The sequence below is a fragment of the Ailuropoda melanoleuca genome, chromosome 6 (assembly GCF_002007445.2).
Source record: "Ailuropoda melanoleuca isolate Jingjing chromosome 6, ASM200744v2, whole genome shotgun sequence".
NCBI classification, from domain to species: Eukaryota; Metazoa; Chordata; class Mammalia; order Carnivora; family Ursidae; genus Ailuropoda; species Ailuropoda melanoleuca.
In genome coordinates this window covers 93,091,382-93,113,945 of record NC_048223.1, presented here as the reverse complement: position 1 = coordinate 93,113,945, position 22,564 = coordinate 93,091,382, and the positions used below count along the sequence as shown (strand labels likewise).

At 39.2% G+C, this 22,564-nt stretch overlaps 1 long non-coding RNA gene across 7 annotated transcripts in view; it reads left to right on the top strand.

Moving 5' to 3' along the window:
* Positions 1-22,564, top strand: part of LOC117802718 — a 47,648-nt gene that overhangs the window by 2,019 nt on the left and 23,065 nt on the right. For 3 of the 7 annotated variants that reach the window (XR_004626208.1, XR_004626206.1, XR_004626207.1), the window contains exon 2: positions 3,370-3,515. This is a non-coding gene — a long non-coding RNA (uncharacterized LOC117802718). The other 4 variants (XR_004626211.1, XR_004626209.1, XR_004626205.1 and 1 more) reach the window with 4 other exon arrangements.

The window sequence follows — 22,564 nt, the reverse complement described above, 5'->3', positions numbered from 1 at the left end:
CAGCGAAAAGTCACTTTGTCCTTGTTTACTCCTGACCTTACTAATCACCTGTGTTAATCTCCTTGTCTTCCTCTTCTACCTAAGGTCTAAGTTATGTGCGTCCTCAGAGCTTGGTCCTGAGCCCGCCTTTTTCTCTCCTCTATAGTCTTCCCCTTGGCAACCTCATCAACTCTGATGGATTTAAGTATCTTTATACTTACTGGTGACTTCCAAATTCCTTGTCCTCTCCAGACCTCTCCTCTGAATGCCAGCCTGATGCGAATATCTGAGTACCCACTTAACATCTCTACTTGGATGTATAACAGATATCAATAACTTAATATATTCAATATGGGATGTTGCTTTTTCACTCCAAACCCCAAATTCTCTCCTTCCTAATCTCCACCTCAGTGAATAACACCACCGTGTCTCTGCCCAGTTACTCAAGACAAATGAAAGAATCATCTTTTGCCCTCAGCAGTCTTTTCCAGTTCATAAACTGGATAAGATGCATCTGTTGTGCTTTTGTGTTATAAGTAAACACCTGTTTACCTTTTCATTGCCCAGACCACCATAGCTTCCCAACTTGTCTCCCTGCTTAAGATCCTGCTCTCTTCTACAACATTCTTTGTAGAGCATCCGAACTGATCTCAAAATGTAAATGATCAAGTCACTCCCTGGCTTAAAGCCCTTCAGTGATTTCAGAAGAAAATCATGCTTATATTTTTAAGGGAAGAAAACAGATGGAAAAGAACTTACAAAATACACCAACTTTTGTGTAAGAAAGGAGAAATGAAAGTCTATATGCATATATACCACATACATGCATTTGACCTGTTTTTTAAGAGATAAAGTCAAAAACTGTAAATTAGTAAATTAGCTGAAAATGGTTACCTATGAGGGTGGGAATGTTTTGCAAGAACTAGTGATGGCAGTGTGGTTTCTCTGAATAAACTTTTTTTTAAATATAGTTTTGCATTTCAAAACATTAAATTTAAAGCCATGGAAATAAGAGCAAGCCCTAAAATTTAATACAAAGAAAGAAATGAACATACTTGAATATCAAATTGCCTGCATAACCATGAGAGAAAAAGAGTTCAGGCTATTAATTGAGCACAGTACTCCATGAACTGGAGTTAGAAGTTGTGGGATACAGTGTAAGAGCAAAACAGTGCAGAGAAATCAGTAACTTCACCTAGCATGTTTGATGTTGAAAGGGGTATTGGTGTAGAATTTTGAAACTACTATGCATGCATCATAGGAAAAAGCAAATGAGTAAATATATTCATGTTGCTTAAAACCTAGGTTCTCACTGTGGGATTGGAAAATAAATATGGAATGATAGAGGCTAAGGAAGAATCCCATAGTGTTGGATTTGAATTGGTGGTAGTAGAATAAAGTTACGATTTTTTTTTAAATCTCGGTCCATTGATAGGGCCTAGAAGCATAAAAACCCTGACACCCCATTGGGAACAAGCACACCTAGCACCAAGCCATCCACATGGTTTCTAAACACCATTCATCACTAAAAGGAATCAGTGCTCCCTGGAGAGAAGGCTGATTCACATCTGGAGCAAGGAAATTGCAAAATGAGCCTGGAATGTTCTTCTCAGAAAGCAAAGAAGTCCTTAGAGATTAATAGGGTCGTTTCAAAGGATATTAGACCTGGATTAATGGGGCTTCTGTTGACCACACTTGGAGCAATTTGAGCATCGAAAAGAATAATAATGATGGTGAGAGACCAAAGCAGATATATTTTTTTAAGTTCTATGAAAGAAAGAGGGAGAGATGAAATAAAAATGAAAAGTTCTTCTTTACACAAGAATGCCAGTTAATAAATGCAAATGAAACAATAAATAGAAAATCCCCATTTTGCAACTCCCAATATAAAAATTGATATGGGTAAACTTTATCAATACTTGCTGAAACAGTGGATGAAAGATGCTAAAATCATTGGCTGAAAGGTTGTTGGGGAACAGGACATTAACACTATCTCAAAGAGTGTCCTTGAGATAATTCATAATTATAAAGGGAAAGGGTAATATTACAACATAGAGATTTATTTATTAGACATACCTTAACCAAATGAGGAAACTTTAGCATCACCAACAATGGAGCAATTTATCACCTGATGGTCTCTGTGCCAGAAATGTTTAACCTAAATCTAATTATGAGGAAACAAAACAAAACAAAAAGAATATAGAACACTTTACCAGACAACAGACCTAGGTTCTTCAAAAAGTGTCAGGGAAAAAGAAAAAAGGTGGAGGATTGCATTAATCAGTAAACAAACATCACAAACAAAATCCAGAAATCTTGGTTGGTTCATAGTTTTTTTTTTAAAGAAGAAACTACAGAAAAACATTTTGTGGACAGTTGGAGAAATTTAAATATGGACTATATATTAGATGATGCTGAATCAATATTAAATTTTTTGGCATGTGATAATTTGTGACTATGTAGAAGATTGTTTTGGGAAGATACTTGCTTCACTGTGCAGAAACTTACCTTCAAAAGATTTGGCAAAAAATAAAACAAAAAACAGAAGTGAGAGGGAACAAAAAAATAGAACAGGGAAAATAGGACCAAAAAAGCAATTGTAAAAAGTTAATAACTGCTCGATCTAGGTGAAAGGTATACTGATGTACATTGTGCCACACTTCTTATTTTTAAAAATAACTTTGAGATTTTCTAAAGTAAAAAGAAAGGGAAAAAATTTTCTAATTCTTTACCATGGCCTATCAGACCCTGCAGGATCACCCGCTGGCCAACCTCACTTCCTTCTTCCTTTTGTGCAATGAGGCGGTCTGCTCTGGGTACCTCACCTGCACCAGGTTCTCTCCTCGCATATATGAACCTTTGCATAGGTTGTTCCCTCCTCCCCATCCATCATGTGGCTCACTGCTCTTCCTCCTTTAGATCTCTCTATAATAGTACCTTCTAAGAGAAGACTTCCTGTCCACCTTATCTCAAGGGGCCCTTTTTTTTATTTGCAAGCTCAATTCCATTTTCACACTTGTTACAACCAGCAGTTATTATATTCATCTGGTTTTTGTTGTCTTTGTTGTTCCCCCACCTCCTCAAATATAACTTCGTTGAGTACAAGAACTGTGTTTCTCCTGGTCACTGATGTGTCAGCAATGACTATATAAATCCATGGTGATCAAATGAGTATTTATTGAACAACGAATGAAGGCGGATGTGGCTGGGGTGAAGACTGTGGGGAGGGATGGCTGGAAGCAAGTTCAGAGAGACGGGCCAAGACTGGATCCTACAAGATGCAGTCAGCTAAGCACTGATTTGGGTCCTGATCCTAAAAACATGAGAAACCAGTGGACTGTTTAAAGCATGAGCACAATACAATCTAATTTGCCTCTGTGTTTTGAAAAGGTCACTCTCCTGGAGCAGAGAGTAGAGGCAGCCAAGGAAGAATCTCTGAGCCAGTTAGGACGCTTCTGCAGCCATCCCAGCGAGAGATGATGACGTGGACTCGGGAGATGGCAGGGCAGATACAGAAAAGTGGACAGATTTCAGAGGTATTCTTTTTCCTATATTTTCTATTTCGGCACCAGCCACTGGGTTTTCCCTTAGAAACAGAGCCAACTTGACTGAGAGAGGCTTCAAATTTTGTCCCCATGCCAAATAAGTTCATCTGTCCCCTTGAAGTGAGGATTAGTGTAAGATGAAGAAATGGTTAAATTACATCAAGCTGATTTCCTTCCTTTGTCACAGCCTCTACTGGTAATAGCTGCCAGTCACAGCTAACTTTCCATGTGCCAGAGACTGTTCTAAGCTCTTTTACACACTTAATCTAATGGTAAACCTGTGAAGTGTTTTTTTTGTTGTTGTTGTTATTATCCCCCTTGAACAGGGGAGAAAACTGAGACATGGAGGTAGTAAAGACTAGTAAAGTTACCAAAGAGGTTAACATGGAAGGGTTAAGAAGTTTAATTCAGGAAATATTTGTAAAGTACTTATAAAAGTGCCTGACACCTGTTTAATAGTCACCTCTTAAATGTGTGTAAATAGTAAACAATGGAATTGGAATCTGGGCAGTCTGGCTCCACAGTGTGTACAGTTAACCACTGCATTCTGTGGCCTCTCAAAGTTTAGACCCAACACCCCGGTAATTCAGCTAAAAGAAGACTGAGTGCCTACCTTCTATGCAAAGCCACCTCCAAAAGTGGGACTGACATAGTTTTTCAGTCCCAAAACTGAGTATATATTGATTACAAAGGTTTGAATAACAGATTCAACAAAAATTTGTCAAGCACCCAATATGCATCAAATGCTTTTACCCTTAAGAGGCCTTCAGTCAAAAGCAAGCCCTTCTCAGTCTGAGATTTCAAGAAAGAATTAATCTTTAATTTCTTAAGGTACCCAATATGTGTAATGCGTTAATTTCTCTCCTGTGCATCCAGAGTGGTACTACTTCTGTACCATCTGAGAACATTGAGAAAATAATCAACACAAATAATTTTGTATGCCCTGTGGTTTATGTGGGGAACCCCATGCACAATTTCACAACAATACGACAAACGTTATGACAGAAGTGTACAAGGAATAATAGGAGCAGAGTGAGTATAGCTTAAGAGTAAGAGCTCTAGGGGCGCCTGGGTGGCTCAGTTGATTAAGCATCTGCCTTCCGCTCAGGTCATGATCCCAGGGTCCTGGGATCAAGCCCCGCGTCAGGCTCTCCTCAGTGGGGCGTCTGCTTCTCCTTCTCCCTAGGCCTGCTTCTCCCCCTGCTTGTGCACTGTCTTTTTCTGTCAAATAAATAAATAAAATCTTAAAAAAAAAAAAAAGGTAAGAGCTCTGAAGTCAGACAGATTTGAGTTTGAATGTAAGATCACTTACAGGAAGTGACCTCAGGAAGAATATGGCACTTCTTCAAGTCCCTTGAAGTTGTGAAGATTTAAATAGCGTATGTGAGTTATTTAGTACGGTCCTGACACACAGTAGATTTCATAATGAGGGGAACGCCTGGGTGGCTCAGTCAGTTAAGCATCTGCCTTCAGCTCATGTCATGATCCCAGGGTCCCAGGATCGAGCCCCATGTCAGGCTCCCTGCTCAGCGGGAGCCTGCTTTTCCCTCTCCCTCTGTGCCTCCCCCTGCTCGTTCTCTCTGTCTCTCACTTGCTCTCTTTCAAATAAATGAAAATTTATAAATAACAATAATAATAATAATGGGGGTTATTTTTATTAGATCTACTTCTTAAGTCACTAGAATGCAAGCACATGAGTATGTGTCTTGGGCCACTAGAGCCCTGACACTTAGACAGTGCCTTGTGTGAAACAGCCACTTGGTAAATATTTTTCAATTTCATAAATGTCATCTGCCAGGGAAGATTTCTTAAAGTGCCATGTAGGCTAAGGGCACCTGGGTGGCTCAGTTGTTAAGCATCTGCCTTCGGCTCAGGGCGTGATCCCAGCGTCCTGAGATCGAGCCCCACATCCGGCTCCTTGCTCCACTGGGAGCCTGCTTCTTCCTCTCCCACTCCCCCTGCTTGTGTTCTCTCTCTTGCTAGCTATCTCTCTCTCTCTGTGTCAAATAAATAAATAAAATCTTAAAAAAAAAAAACTGCCATGTAGGCTAAAATGAATGAATGGGATTTGCAGGGAACTGCCAGGGGAGGCCATTTCAGGCAATGAAAACATATGAGGCAATGAGAACAAAGACAGGAGCACGCCAAAGTTTCCAAAACTAGGTACTACTGTGAGTACGTAGTTCACTATGGATGACAACAGGAGATGAAAAAAGTAGGCTGGGCCGAGATCCTAAAGGCCTCTGCACGACATGCTAAAGAGAGTGGGAATTACATTCTATGAGCCATAGGAGGTTGTAGAGACATGGAGGGAAAAGTGGAGGAAGAGAAGCAATGGGGAGAACTGGGTCTATAGCATTGCAGTCTTACAATGTGGGAGCCAAGAGATGAAAGCCAGGACATAGAAGTTTATTATGTATAAGTGCAAAGATAAATAGTAGAGGAAGAAAAAATAACCATGAGGGTCTTTAGCTAAATGCTTGTCATTGTAGGAAGTAAATAGATGATACCTATAATTGATAGGAGAAGAAATAAGGTTAAGAGCATGCTATGCAAAGATATGTATGGTAATTGGCAAAAGAACTAAAAACAAATTGTAAGAGTGGTTGCCTCTGGGAAGCAGGACTGGAAGTGTGGAACAGGGGAGGGTATTATCAACTCTTCTTAAATTTGTAATAAACATTTTTTAAAGTAATACGTTACAGGAAAGATACCATTCTTTTATTAAGCACTTATTTTATGTCAAGCCATAAAGATCCCATCACCTCCTTAGTGAATGAGGCTCCCCGCTCCTGAGCCTGCAGAGATTATACCATTGACTATCTTTCTAGAACACACTAGACTAGTACTTGTCTGAGAGTTAGTTCCTGTGCTCTCTGTTCCACCTGTTCTTTCTTGGCGTTACTAACTCCTTATTATTCAGTGTTCATTTCAAACACCTTCCCCAATGAGGTTTTCTTGCCCACCCTACCTGAACTCGCTCCCTTCACCCCCCAGCCAGTTCCTTTCTATCACATTGGCCTGTTTTACCTTCTTCATAGCACTTATAACAACTGAAATGACCTTATTTATTTGTTTATGCTATACCTTCCCCACCACAAGACCGGGATCTCATCCATCTTGTTCACCACTATATCCCTAGTACCCACAACAGTACCTGATAAATAGTAGATGCAGTAGATGTTCAATATATATTTGTTCAGTGAATGGAGTCTTGCAGGGGTTCTATGCACCTCTAACATTCTATAATGTCCTTGAAGACTATGATGGTGTAGGCTTTTTTTTTTTTTTTTTTTTTTGGTATCCGTAGTACCCAGGCACAGGGCCTGATTCAAAATATGAGCTTTTATAAGTTTTCATTAGGTATTCAATAAAAGTTTATTAATTGAATGTATAAATGAATTAATGCTGTGTACTTTCTTATATGCCATCTCATTAGCCTTAACACCCTAGTATTTCCTAATAAAAATATATACACATTTAACCAGGAATGGGTTTCCCACTGTCTAGACCCTTCTGAGTGCCAAAGCTGGGGTTTCTGCTTCTATTCCATCTTCAGTGTCCTCTGATGGTGAAGGAACTCATCCTGTTTTGAAAATTATGTCCTGTTGACAAAGGTGAAATCCACAGAGAGCAGGTCAAGTGGGAGCCTCACAAAACCTTAGGGCACAGATGGACATCCTTCACCTGGATGGTGCAAGAAGCCAAGTGCAGGTGCTATAAGGGCCTCCCGGTGCTGACAACAGCATTAATGGCTCCTCTACACAGAGTGGCATGCTCATTCCAATGTTGGGGGTGGTCTGCAGTCACTGGCCAGCAACCATCTCTTCACATGGGCACTCTCTTTGACTCTGTCCTTTTTTGGAAGTCAGTCAATCGGATATTAACTGTTTCTTTCTTTTTGTACCCCTAATCTAACAATCTCAGTTCTCTACAAGTTGACACAGAAAGGTATAGCCACATAGAAGTGTAGGGCAAGCAACAAAAGCTCAGCACTAACATTTCAAGACCTTTTGTCACTGCTCACAACATAGCAAATAAGGAAAACCACAACAGGAGCGCCTGGGTGGCTCAGTCTTTAAGTGTCTGCCTTCGGCTCAGGGCATGATCCCAGCGTTGTGGGATCAAGCCCCACATCAGGCTCTTCTGCTGGAAGCCTGCTTCTTCCTCTCCCACTCCCCCTGTTTGTGTTCCCTCTCTTGCTGGCTGTCTCTCTCCCTGTCAATTAAATAAATAAAATCTTTTTTAAAAAAATCTTTATTAAAAAAAAAAAGGAAAACCACAACATTCCATTACCAAAATGAAACTACTTAAAACCAAAATGGCACTATTTATAGATTATATCTTGCATTGTTTTGCAAATACCACAGGGCAGTGCTAATGGACCTCACATACAAATTCAACAATTAGAGACTTTCTGCTGCATTTATCTATTCCAAAGAGTTTTATTCATGATGACCTATTTTAAGATTGTAGCTTCTTCAGAAGAAGGAAGTAGGATTGTGCCAATGTGATCTTTTTATTGTAGAATATATTATACTTTTCTTTTTTTTTAAAGATTTTATTTATTTATTTGACAAAGAGACAGCCAGCGAGAGAGGGAACACAAGCAGGGGAAGTGGGAGAGGAAGAAGCAGGCTCCTAATGGAGGAGCCTGATGTGGGGCTCGATCCCATAGCACCGGGATCACGTCCTGAGCCGAAGGCAGATGCTTAACGACTGCACCACCCAGGCGCCCCATATTATACTTTTCATATTTCAATTGCTAGGGAAAATAATGATGTCATGAATAGTATGGCCATTTTTGGTTAAAGAAAGCCATTGAATTACTGTAATTAATTGATAAATAATGAGACCAATTTCAGTAAATCCCTCAAAAAATACAATCTTTGCTGTATGCCAACAGGGCCTTAGTGACTGGGAAGAAGGAAGGAAAAGGAGGGAGGGAGGAAGAAGGAAAAATGAGAAAGAAGGAAAAAAGAAAATAAATGCATATTTACATACTTTTTGTTTCCAGTTACCTAAAGGAATATTTTTGAGTCTTTGGTCACAGAGATATAGAATATTAGGGACAAATAAGGGACCCGACAAATGATCTGGTTCAACTTTTTCATTTTATGGGGGGAATAAAACAATGTTCTAAAAAATTAAGTGACATGCCCAAGCATTCATCATTAGTGAATGGCAAAGTCAGAATATGAATACAAAGGACATAACCAATTTCTTAAAAATGGTTACACAAGAAAAAAAAATACCAAGTTATAAATAATTTGTATAGTATGATCTCATATTAGCAATTCTGAGGCTGGCACAGATTTTTTTAAAAAATTTATGAACAAGCTCCTCTTCAGCAATCAGAAAATTAGCATTCTTTTTACTTCCCGAACTCCTTTCATCCCAATTCCCCCAGAATTTTACCCTAATATAAATTTTTTACCCTAGTGAAGTGTTTGTTAAAAGGCTTTTATTAATCACCTTATCACATCTCTCAAACAAAAGTCCTCATATAGATTTTATTTTTTATTCCCTCTAAGTTAAAAAGCACAGTTCTATAGTTATTATGACAACTATTATTATACAAGTAATTAAAGCAATATAAATATATTAAAGATTGTTTTATAATTACCAACATTTAACTAGAAATTTTCAGAAACGTACCATTTATTGAGATTAATGGAGATTTATTTTTCCATTAGTTCATGTGCTCATGGAAGAATATTATGTCTTAAATGGGACAGATTATCACTTCTATTGCTATCTTTCATTTATATATATATAAGCATAAAGTTGCCTTATATACAAAAATAATATAGGAATAGAAAGACTTTATGACAACGCCACCCAATTCTTTAAACATCTTTCAAATTAGATGCCAAAAACAAGAGTGACTTATTATCTGAAATTATTTTTAAAGACTTATCACCTAACAGTTCAATTAGGTCCTCTTTTAATTTTGTTGAAAGCTATAACTTAGAAAGAGTTTTATTACACAGACATTGGAATCTCAATCTCTTAAACTACACCAAAAGGCTTTATCAAAAATTAACAAGTAACTATTAATTATACCTTTTACTCTTTTACCCAGCGGCACTTCATTTAAACCAATATACTCAGTAAAAATCGGAAGTGTTGTTTTCAATATCTGTGAAAATGCAATATTTTTTATAAAATTTCTTTCATCATGTGTTTGAAATATATTTATGTTGAAATCTTACAGGTTTCATTTATTGAATGTATGGAAAAAATGTCATATAACCTAATTGACAAAGCCAGCCCTCACTGTCAGACTAATCAGTTTGTAAGACACAGGGTAAGACTTATTTTCTGTCAGAAAAAGTCTGATTTTATTTTTCAGTTTAAATAAATGTGTTAATGTGCCATTAATTAATTTTAAGGAATAATATGAAAAACACTGAAAAGTAAGTAATAGAATCTGTGTTGTATATTTCCCAAAGCAGTCAAGATTAAAATGATACAGGAGTACCTGGGTGGCTCAGTTGGTTAAGTGTCTGACTCTTGATTTCAGCTCAGGTCATGATCTCAGGGTTGTAGGATTGAGCCCCAAGTCCAGCTCCATGCTCAGAGAGGAGTCTGCTTAAGGAGTCTTTCGCTCCCTTGCCCCTCCCCCTGCTCGTGATCGTTCTTTCTCTCTCTGTCTCTCTAAAATAAATACATCTTTTAAAAAAAGATTAAAATGATAGATTTAATATCATTAATTTTACATTAGTTAATTAAAACAAAGTAATACATTTTTTATTCCTTAATTTGCAGTAATGCAATGTAGTATCCAGCCAAATCTAGAAGTTATTGATGAAGCAAGACCTATGAGAGTAGGTATTATATTCTTTAAGAAATGTACATATGCATAATTTGAATTCTTTTTTTTTTTTTTTAAGAATTCTTTTTTTTTTTTTTTAAAGATTTTATTTATTTATTTGACAGAGATAGAGACAGCCAGCGAGAGAGGGAACACAAGCAGGGGGAGTGGGAGAGGAAGAAGCAGGCTCACAGCAGAGGAGCCCGATGTGGGGCTCGATCCCATAACGCCGGGATCACGCCCTGAGCCGAAGGCAGACGCTTAACCGCTGTGCCACCCAGGCGCCCCCATAATTTGAATTCTAATATTAAATTTTTTAACATAATAGAAAGATGCTTAAAAATCAGAGATAAAGTCAGTAACTGCATTAGACATCACAACCAAACTTTCCTTATGTGTTTAATAAAAGATAAAGGCATATACTAATTAGAGTAATTAAAGCCAGCTGCTGTAAAAAATAACTCCACACTGTTTTATTTCTCATTCATTTCATATATAGCCCCATTGTGAGTAGGATGACTGCCCTGGGCAACTGCCTTCAAAATACCGGCTTGGTTCCTTTCAGTTGGTGATCTGCAGTATTGACCTCCATGGACCTAGCAGAAGGGAAAGAGAGAACTTGAATAAGGGTGCCAGAAGGTTTTCTAACTAGGCCTGGAAGTGATGTACGTTACTGCTGCTCATATTCCTTTGGAAGGAACCCAATCTAACTGCAGGGGAGAAGGGGAAATGTGGTTTTCCTACACATTCAGGAAGAAGAAACCCAAGTGATGAGCAATAGCCAATCTCTGTCACATAGCTAATAACTAATTCATCCAGCAGCTAGCAAATTCATGTGTTGTTATTGGGAGATAGTGAAAATTAAATAATTCAGAAGATGAAATAAAATGGGAATTGACTATAATCAAAATAAATATCTGATGATCTGATTTGATAAAATAGGTTTAACTGCTTTATTGGATGATATATAACTTATCCACAAGAAATCCTGTAAAAGTTGTATCTGTGAGCGTTAACCAAATGTCTCTTTTAATAGTTGCTATTTCTAAAAAAACCTTTCAGTTACACTAAGAAATAATCAGCATTACTACCACTACTGTTCAGGCTGTTTGGAGGCGCTTTTCTTTCCAGCTAAAGACAAGTACCAAGATGAGTATTTTTTAAATAGCTGAAAAGAATTGCTTACATTTAAAAAGGCTTTTTTTTTTTTTTGCTCTTTTCTTTGCTATCATAGAACTCACAAGAGCATCGCATTCTTTGATAGTAGTCCAAAAAGAGCCAGAGACACAGTCACCACCCCACTGCTCATTCTAATTTAATTCACAGTATCCCAATACTGGCCAAAATACTCTGGTTCCAAAGCAACACTTGCTCTTAATAGAAATATGTATAAGAAAGACAAACATCAGTCAGGTTTCTATGTGCTTTAATTGTTCAAGGAGACTTCCCTGAAACCAGACATTTGAATTGTTCTTTTGATGGGCAACCAGGAGATTTTTACTCCTTGGAACAATGCACCATAAAGTAGGAGATTAGACTATAATGAAGGGAGAGGTGAGAATGCAGTATGTTTGCTCAGGAAAAAGGAGAGTATGCTGAAGTAAGAGGAAAAAGTAGTTAGGGTGTTAGAGTCAAAGAGGTGGATTCCAGGCTCTGTCAGTTAGAAGTTTGTGACACTAGGCAAGGTCAACAGACCTTTCTGAATCTGATGCTTCTTTAATGCCAGCTTCTCTGTGTGCCAGCCTGGCACATAAAAGATACCCAATAAATAGTAGTTATTATACAATCAGACAGGAGACACCAGTGTTGAAAAGTAGTGTGAGAGTGATCTTGCCCCACCTAACAAATATGATCTCTTCCCCTCCTAAAGGAGAGAATCCTCATTGGATTTTATACATTTCTGGTATTTACTTACTAGATTTTAAACTCTTCTGCAATTACAGGACCTGTGCTTTACTCATTTTATAAACCCCTCAGCCCTAGGGACTGCTCTTGCACCTAATAGGAAAAGGGAGGACTTGGGACTGTATCAATAGTCTTCAGTCTTCTATATAGGCACCCCCCACTTTTTGAAAGTTCACATTTTTTTTTAAGATTTTATTTATTTGAAAGAAGGAGAGAGAGAACACATGAGTGGGGGGAGGGGCAATAGGGAGAAGGAGAAGCTGACTCCCCATTGATCAGGGAGCCAGATGCAGAGGCTGGGGGGCTCCATCCCAGGATCCCGGGATCCTGACCTGAGCCCAAGACAGATGCTTGACCCACTGAGCCGCCCAGGCACCCCTGAAAGTTCACGTTTTGCCACTTCACTTTTACAAAAGATCTATATTAGAACCCGTTTTCGCTAACCAAAAGAAATCCCAAGAAGATTTCTGCTGTCTTGAGAAAAAGCGAAAACAGCGTTCAGCATTTGTTTTCAGAGTTAGTCCTTACAGGGGCAGCACTGGCCCTAGCGATGAGAGTGGCGCCACCAAGCTCCTTCTCCAGGAACTACACTCGGCGTTTCAGGATCCAGCCGCCGTAGCTTTGAACTGTCTTGTCCATGAGCATTTGTGCTTCGTCTAGATTTATTTTGTGCATTAGTTAGCTGTATCCTAAGGTATCAGAAAAGCCAGGAGAGGTTATTTTTTGGGTCTGGGCACTCTCAAAAATTTTTCCATACGAATTAATGGTGGTTGTATCTATGCTTTATGCCATTTGGCTTAGGAAAGATTTCATAGGAACGCTCTACTTTCAGATAGCGGGGGAAACCTGTAGTCCCTAGTAGCTGTTTGATGAAGATCTAAACAAATATGGGGGTGATGAGCATGAGTAAGAAAAACTGGCTCTCCAAAAAGAACTCATAAAAATAACACATGAAATAGGGCCCAAGCCACAGAAGTCATTCAAAATTCTCATGAATTCTAAGTTGAAGGAAATTTATTAGTAGAGTGTCTAAAATATGTTTTAATTCTGAACTTGATTAACGATAATTCTGAGTCCAACTTGGGATATATAATTTGTGGAACAGTTAAAAAAACAAACGAAAAACTTTTCAAATGAGTGGATATTTAAGGGAAATTTGTGGGAGTGTTTGGGACATAATCGGAAATGAATGGTTTTCTTTCAGTTTTCCTGATTGCTCATTGTGGGGCAATAAGTACCTAGGCAGATAAGTACCAAACAGATAATTTGATACAAAAAGAAACATCTATATTCAATGACTATAAATTTAGCATCTCTAACCACCTCTTTCCAAGACATCTTCACAGTATCCAGCATGGAGGTCAGCTACTGACTATGCCAGTCAAACAGCCAGGAGTATCAGGTTCCTTTGCTAAAAACATTTCAACACAAATCATCTTGGCAGACAATGATAACAAGATAAAAAGTCTTTGTTCAGTAAAGTGACCAAATTTTAGGAGACTGAATAGAGGCAGAAAAGACAAATAATAGCTGTGTTACCTTGGGCAATTTACTAATTGAGCCTCAGTCTTTTCATCATAAAAATGATATTTTTTAATATGAGTCCGTAATCTCTACTCTGCAATTCCATAATAGGATAAAAACAAAAAACAAAAACTCTCTGAAACCCGCAAGTATTTTTGTAAGCTTGGCACCAGGACTATTTGGCAGAAAAGCCTGCTGTGGACAAACATGAAGCCTCAATTATGTCTCAGCACTCCTGTTCATCACACACACCCTCTGCTGTTTGCTGACACTTTGTCACTTGCGGATTAACTTTACTGTGAAAATGCCTAAAAGAGCTAAAGACATGCCTATGGGTAACAGTGAGAAGAAGAAAAGGAAGCATCAGTCTTTATGCATAGTTCAGAAAGTGGAGTTATTACAGGAGATTGATGGCAGTGTGTCTGTGAGATGTCTTGCTGAAGAATATGCCGTGGAAACGACCACCATCTGTGATTTCAAGAGACAGAAAGATGGGCTGTTGAAATTGTATAGTGATGGTCATAACCAAGAACTGATGAAAAATAGAAAAACATTGCATGAGGCCAAAAACAAAGATCTTGACCATGTGTTGATTGAACGGATTCGACAACAAAGAAGTAAAGATATGCCACTGACTGATTGGTCGTGAAACGGCTAGAATATGCCATGAAAAACTGAGCATGGAAAGTTTGACTATTCAGAAGGCTGGCTGCAGCAATTTAAAAAGTGTCATGGTATCAAGTATCTTATAATCTGTGAAAAAGCTCCTACTGATTATAAAACCATTGATTATTTGCTAAGATAATATCTGATTAAACCTTGAACAAATTTACAATGCTGATGAAACAGCTCTGTCCTGGTGCTATTTTCCTAGAAAACCTTAACAATGGCTGACAAAAAGGCACCAACAGATTTCAAGGATGCCAAGCAAAGGTTGACTACTGAGTGTGCTAATGCTGCAGGTACACACAAGAGAAAATCAGCAGTGACTAGGAAAAACCTACATCCAAGGTGTTTAAAAGGTGTGTGTGGGGATGCCTGGGTGGCTGAGTCAGTTAAGTATCTGCCTTTGGCTCAGGTCATGATCCCAGGGTCCTGGGATTGAGTCCTGCATCGGGCTCCCTGCTCAACAGGGAGCCTGCTTCTCCCTCTGCCTGCCACTCCCCCTGCTTGTGATCTCTCTCTCACTCGCTCTCTTTCTCAAATAAATCTTAAAAAAAAAAAAAAGATTTATGAAGAGCAAGTATAAACACTTTTTTCATAAACACCATGTTTGCTTCAGTTAACAGACATTTGAAAATCCCAGACTTTCTTAAAGAATTTAGTCTTAAAGATGCCATTGGTGCAGTTGCTAATGCTTGGAATGATGTTGGTAAGTCAACATTAATTCTTGGCACAGCATTGGGCTCCAATAATGTTTGAAAATGACCTGGCTGATGAAGATTTTAGAAGATTCAGAGATTGTAATGAGATGTTATCAAAACTCATTACTGGAATGCCTTTTTGGCTCTGTCGGTTAAGTGTCTGCCTTCAGCTCAGGTCATGATCCTAGGGTCCTGTGATCAAGCCCCATGTTGGGCTCTCTGCTCAGCGGGGAGCCTGCTTCTCCCTCTCCCTCTGCCTGCTCTTCCCCCTGCTTGCGCTCGCTCTCTCTCTGTCAAATAAATAAATAAAATCTTTTTTTTAATCATTACTTATATGCCAAAAGTCTGTCAGCCAAAAGTAAGTTGAAGAAGTTGGAAGTTCCAGTTTGGAAGTTCCAATAAGTTGGAAGAAGCTGACATTGAAGAAATGGTGAACACTGATGATGATGCACCCGTCGTGCGTTCTTTCAGTGATGGGGAAATTGCAGAGATGGTATTAAGTACAGATCAGTATGAAGATAGTAGTTATAATGATAATGATGACATGAGTGCAGGCAAAAAAAAAAATCTCCATAGAGCATATGGTGAAAATGTGTGACCAATTAATTGCTAGCCTTGAACAATGTGCATCTGTCAGTGAGCAAGAGATCATGGCAGTTTATTCAATTAGAGAGAAACTACTTAGACTGAAACCTATGTTAAGGAGACCAGTGACACTGGGGAAAGTCTGTAGAAAGGCCCCTTGTGGTAATGCCTCTTTGTCACTTGAGAATCCCATTTGTGGCTCATCCTCAGATTCCAGCTCCAACCTGGTTTCACAGACAATGCTAACCCCTTCTTCAAGATTCTCAAACAAACAGAAGTGATAAATATTTCTTGCATGTGTTATAGGTTAGTTTTCATCAATATAAATTTAAAATTTTACTAAAAAATATCATAAGCAACAAAAGAGATAAAAAGCTTCAGTACTTCTGGTCTATATTTATCTTGCTATTCCATTTACCAATAAATTTATTTACCAACAAATTTCGTTTTCCAATAAATTTATTTATGTAAATAAATTATAATATTTATGGACTTTATTCCACTTAGTGAGACGTTTCATACATTTCTCTGTAGAAATATTGTGTTCCATAACCATTTGGAATGTTACAAAGTTAGTGTATGTACCATATTCCAAATTTCTTTTTAAATTCCAAAAAATTCACATTTCCAAAGTACATCTGGTCCCCAGGGTTTTGGATAAGAGAATGTGGGCCTGTATACCTACCTTAGAGATTTGTTTTGAAGACCCAATAAGATAATTAATGTAAAATACCTGGCACAGAGTAAATGCTCATTAAATGCTCATTAAACAGAGTAATTGCTGTTATTACTATTCCATTCTCCTACTCTTAAAAGAAAAATGTAGGACAAGGTCTTTTTGAAGTTAATAAGTTGACCTTGCCTAGCTAATAATAAGCATTCTTCAAATTTTATCACCTAAGAGACCCTTTGGCAATATGCTGCTGATAGGGACCAGAGTATCTCATAAATCTTCGTCCAAGAGATAGAAGCATTTCCCAAATCGGAGGATACAAGAATGTTCTGCTACAACAAGCTACACCGTGTTTTATAAAATACATATACCTGCAGTTAACCTTTATTTTATTCGACAAAGAAACATAATTGCTTATCTGTCTGCTATTTCCTCAGCTCCCTCTGCCATAAGCGCCCCATAAACAATGATTTAATCTTCCTTGTGAGCAAGGATTTATTCTTAATCCTCTGTGTATACCCTCAGCTGCTATCGTAAAAACTTGAACATACCTGAATAAATAAAACTGGCATTTTGTTTTATAAGTAAAGTTTGCTTTATAAATTTGTAGTGTCTATAAGATTTATTGCTTTCATTATAAAAGGCATATAATAAGTATATAGACTTTATGGAAAATATTACTTATACTTTATAAAAAGAAAATAAACCCACCTCTAATCTTACAACCAGTGATAATCACTCTTAATGTTTCCTTTTTGTTTGTTTGTCTGTTTTTGTAATGTTTGTTTCCTTTCAAAGCTACCTATTGTCCTAACTGTGAACCTTTTAAGGGTAGGAACCACGTTCATTCATTCATTCCTGTGCTCCACGTCTCACAGCAGCAGGCATATAATAGATTTTTTTTAAGATTTTATTTATTTATTTATTTGACAGAGAGAGAGCACAAGCAGGGAGAGAGGCATAGAGAGAAGCAAACTCCCCGCTGAGGAGGGAGCCCGATTCAGGGCTCGATCTCAGGACCTGAGCCAAAGGCAGACACTTAACTAATTCAGCCACCCAGGTGCCCCAGGCAAAGAACAGATTTAAAGAAAACACACACTCATATATTCAAGGACCAAGCAGTTTGGCCATGTTATCTTTAATTAACACTATATTGGGAGCATTTACCCATATCTGTCCTATTGATCTCACCAAATCTGATTTCCTACACTGCATTCAGTGTATCCTCTTTACTTCTAGGATTTGCTACTCCCCAGCCCTGAGTCACATTATCCTGCATCCCCTCTGTCTGACCAGCCGTCCTTTCCCTCTTGTCCTCACTGCTCCCCCATCAGAACTGCCCTTCTTATTTCCCATTAGCTAATAGTCCAGCTCTCTCCTAGTTGCTCTTATAAGGAATAGTTAATCCTCACCATCACGTGAACCCATATATAACCTACTGTCAATTGGTTCCCATTCTCCACTGAGCTTGGCTGTTGGATGGGGGTGAGCTAAAGCTGTACAGGAGAGGCATGGAATGGAAGGGAGAGAGAGAGTCTCAGTGGGGAGGCAAGCAACAGCAATTCCATGCCTAAGTAGAAGGAGAAGGGTGTCCTCAGTATTATCCAATCTCATAGGGATTAGTCACCAAAACAGGTGTGAACTGAGAAATGCCTGGAGTCACTGTTCTGCCCTGGAAATCTCAGCCAGGCACTATGATTAAAAGTCTGCCCCATTGACATATAGCCACCAGAAGACATTAGACTTTGTATTGTGAGCCAGACTCTAGGAACTAGGCTTATGTAATTAAATTTGTGGACCCTATTCCCATATCAGGCTTTTTCTGTCATTTTTACAAAATTCTAATGAAAGATAGTATTCTCCTTCCTCTCTCAAATAATATGCTTTACATTAGCTGTTAATTTATCTATGGATACTAAGAAAAAGTATCATCTATCCTTAGTTTTCTAAAATGTTGCCATCAAATATCTAGCTGTGATCTGAGATTTTTTTGTTTTTCTGTTCATTCTAAGCAGCATTCATAGGCCCTTTCATTGGGAGTTTCGTGTCTTTCATTGACAATGAGATATTTCATCCTTCTGTTTTTCTTTAGTATTTCCTCTCCTCCATTCCCTCTATTCTCTAGTTCTGGAACTCCTCTTTGTGTCTGCCTTTGGCTCAGGTCTTGATCCCAGGACGCTGGGATTCGAGCCCCACAGCAGGCTGCCTGCTGGGCGGGGAGACTGCTTCTCCCTCTGCCCCTCCCCCTACTTGTTCTCTCAATCTCTCTCTCACTGTCTCTCTCAAATAAGTAAATAAAATCTTAAAAGTAAACAAACAAACAAACCATTCACGGGCTTTCCTTTCAGGATTCTGGATCTTGCCCTGTGAGCCAAAGCATGGAGAGGGCCTGTCCTCTCATCCCTCTTCAATGTGCACAAGAATCTGCTAGATGCCTGTTTTCTGTACCAGAAGTTTCCTCTGGATTGGGACATGCCCATGGCTCTGTGTGATGTAGGATGTCAAGGATCTTTGAGAGGCTGGGGTGCCAGTCTCTGGGATTCAATATTTGGAGATAGACATCACCGCACAGCCATCCTGAGCACTGGCTTCCTCCTCTGACCTCTGCACCGAGCGCGCACAGATCTCTCTAGGGGAGAGCTCTTTCCCCCAGACACCCCTTTTTTAGTGACAGGGAGGTATTTGTCTCTTCCTCCCTATTGCCCCCAAAGAGTCTCCCTTTCTTCTCTCCTCCTAGGGACACCTGGCAGAATCTAGAAGAATTTGAACTTTTATAAAGGAAAAGCTGCGCCATGGAAATGTCTGCTTTCCTTGTGCAAAAAAACTCTGAGGCAAGAAAATACCAAGACTCTTCTTAGCAAGGGAGTGGTGAGCACAGGATATGGAGAATATGAAAAATTGATTCTCAGTGAATTTTCCTGCCACAAAAATTGAGTAACTGAACAATCCAAAGCCCACAGCAGTAAAAGGCAGAGCTAGGATTCACAGCGCTCTTCCAGTTCACTGGAACACCTAAATAGAATGCACACGCGCACTCCAGTTGCTGCAAGGCAGGGACCCCAGGGCAGGGGAGAGCGGCAGCCGTAGATTCCAGGTGAGGTGGCCCCCTGGCTGCTCTGATGGAGGTGGCCAGTGGTTGAGACCGTGCAACTTTAGTCTTAGCAGAGATGGGTTTGCAATCCAAACCCACCCCTATATCACCTACAGAGGGACATTCCATCATCTTACACTGATCAACACAGTGTGTCCCAAGGATAGAATCCAAATTATTCTAATCTTGGAATTTCCATATGGTTTATACTTCCGTAGAGCTGGGCTTGCCAGAAACACAGTGACAGCACTGTCAAAGAGCATTTAAATGCAACAAACCCAGGCAGCTTCGCAAACTGTAATATATGCATTATGTAAGGGAGAAGGAAACAAAATGACTTTTTACACATGGATGAGCTTTCAGGAGATTCTTTTTTTTTTTTTTTACGATTTTTTTTTTAAGATATTTTATTTATTTATTCGACAGAGATAGAGACAGCCAGCGAGAAAGGGAACACAAGCAGGGGGAGTGGGAGAGGAAGAAGCAGGCTCATAGCGGAGGAGCCTGACGTGGGGCTTGATCCCATAACGCTGGGATCACGCCCTGAGCCGAAGGCAGACACTTAACCGCTGTGCCACCCAGGCACCCCGCAGGAGATTCTTGAATTATATTCTTTTGAACAGTAATTTCATTTCTAGATGGAAAACTTATTTTGATCCGGCTTCAACCAAGAATTTTATTTTGTTCTAAATTAATTTACTTGTAATTTTTTGTAATTTCTCAGAAATCAATTTTTTTAAGGATTTTATTTATTTGAGAGCAAAGAGAGACAGCATGAGATATCTATTTTTTTTTAATGGCTGAGGAGTTAAATCACTGAGAAAACAGCCCCTGAATTTTGGATCTATCTTTATTTTTATGTTTACAGTAGTATTTTTATATTGACCTCAACTGTCAAAAACACATTAAAAATAAAAAAGCAAGGATGGGGGAGGTGCATGAGCCCTTTGAACGGCCAAAACAAGGTTTGTAACATTCACGTTTTCGTAAGTGAGGCCCTTGGACCCACGATCTTTGTGTTTACCCCAGTTCTAAACATCTCAGACTAAACATCTTGAACGTGTCGTATAAATTACAGAAAAAATTCAAGAAGACTGAAAGTACAAAGAAAAACTCTCCTGAGCTTTTTTCAGGTAGATCCTGAAGATCTACCACCCAAAGAATACCACTCTTCACATTTTCATCTCTCTTTTGGGGTGTTGTTGTCCACGTATGTTTCACATTTGCACTACCATTAATTTTGCCTGTTTCTTTTGCAGTCATGGGCTACTGTTGCATTCTCTTTTTTGCTTATTGGTTTTGTTTTTTTTTAAAGATTTTGTTTATTTAGTTAGTTATTTGAGAGAGCAAGAGAATGAGCACAAGCGTGAAGGGACGAGGGGCAGAAGGAGAAACAGGCTCCTCGCTGAGCAGGGAGGCCAACATGGGGCTTGATCCCAGGACTCTGGGATCATGACCTGAGCTGAAGGCAGACGTTTTAACCGACTGAGTCACCCAGGCACCCCATTGTTTCTGCTTATTGTTATAAAATAAGCATCTCCTTTATTTATTTATTTATTTATTTGTTTGTTTGTTTGTTTGTTTATTAGGTTTTTGTTTATTTATTTGACAGAGAGAGAGACAGCAAGAGAAGGAACACAAGCAGGGGGAGCAGGAGAGGGAGAAGCAGGCTCCCTGAAGAGCAGGGAGCTAAACATGGGGCTCGATCCCAGGACCCTGGGATTATGACCTGAGCTGAAGATAGACGCTTAACCAACTGAGCCACCCAGGCACCCCTGCTTTTTTTTTTTTTAAGGTTTATTCATTTATTTTAGAGAGAGAGAGAGTGAGTATGTGTGCGTGCAAGTGGGGAGAGGGGCAGAAGGAGAGAATCCAAGCAGAGTCCCTGCTGAGGGTGGATCCCCCTGGGGGGCTCAGCCTCACGACCCAGGTGATCATGACCTGAGCTGAAATTAGGAGTTGGGCACTTAACCACCCGAGCCACCCAGGTGTCCCTATGCTTTCTTTCTTTTTTTTTTTTTTTTTAAGATTTTATTTATTTATTTGACAGAGAGAGAGACAGCCTGCGAAAAATGGAACACAAGCAGGGGGAGTGGGAGACAAAGAAGCAGGCTCCCAGCAGGGAGCCTGATGTGGGGCTCGATCCCAGGACTCTGGGATCACACCCTGAGCCGAAGGCAGACACTTAATGACCAAGCCACCCAGGCGCCCCCCTCTGCTTTCTTTTTTGACTTTAGATATAAATTTGACTTTAAATTTGACTTTAGATAACTCATATAAATAGAATTCTACAATATTTGTCTTTTTGTGACTGGCTTATTTCACTTAGTATAATGTCCTCAAGGTCCATCCATGTTGTAGCTTGTGACAAGGATCTCCTTCCGTTTTAAGGCTGAATAATATTCCTTTTTATGTGTATACCAAATTTTGTTAATTCATTTATCCATTGGTGGAATTTGGGTTACTTCTACCTCTTGGTTATTGTGAATAGTGAACACGGATGTGCAAATATCTCTTTGAGATCCTGCTTTGGATATATACCCAGTAGTGGGATTGTGGGGTCATATGATGGATCTAATTTTAATTTTTTGGGAAGCCTCCACACTATTTTCCACAGTGATATAACCCATTTTTTAAAAAAGATGAAGTGGCAAAGAAATATCCTGTTTGTAGAGGGTCATGTTGGACCAACACCCTAGATTCACAAGGGACAGGAATTCACTTCCCCAGCTTCCATCGTCTCCATTCCTTTTCCTGACAAAGCCCTGATTTGGGTCACGTGCTCACTCTTCCTTCAGAAGATCCAATGGAATTTGACCTTATCCTCAGATTTCGAAATGTATCTTGTTTACTCTAAACCCCTCTGGGTAATCCCACTGCCTTACCAGTGAATAGTTTTGGAACTCAGACTTCGGTCATGCATGGTACAGCTTTCCCTTGAGAAGTGTTGTTGGCAGAGGAGCAGGCAGGTGACCTAACGTGGATCAGTTGGAAGGGAAAGGATTCTGTAGAATGATTGGGTGAAAGGTTTTCTTTTTCTTCTGTAGAATATGAACAAAGAAACATATATCACCATTGGCT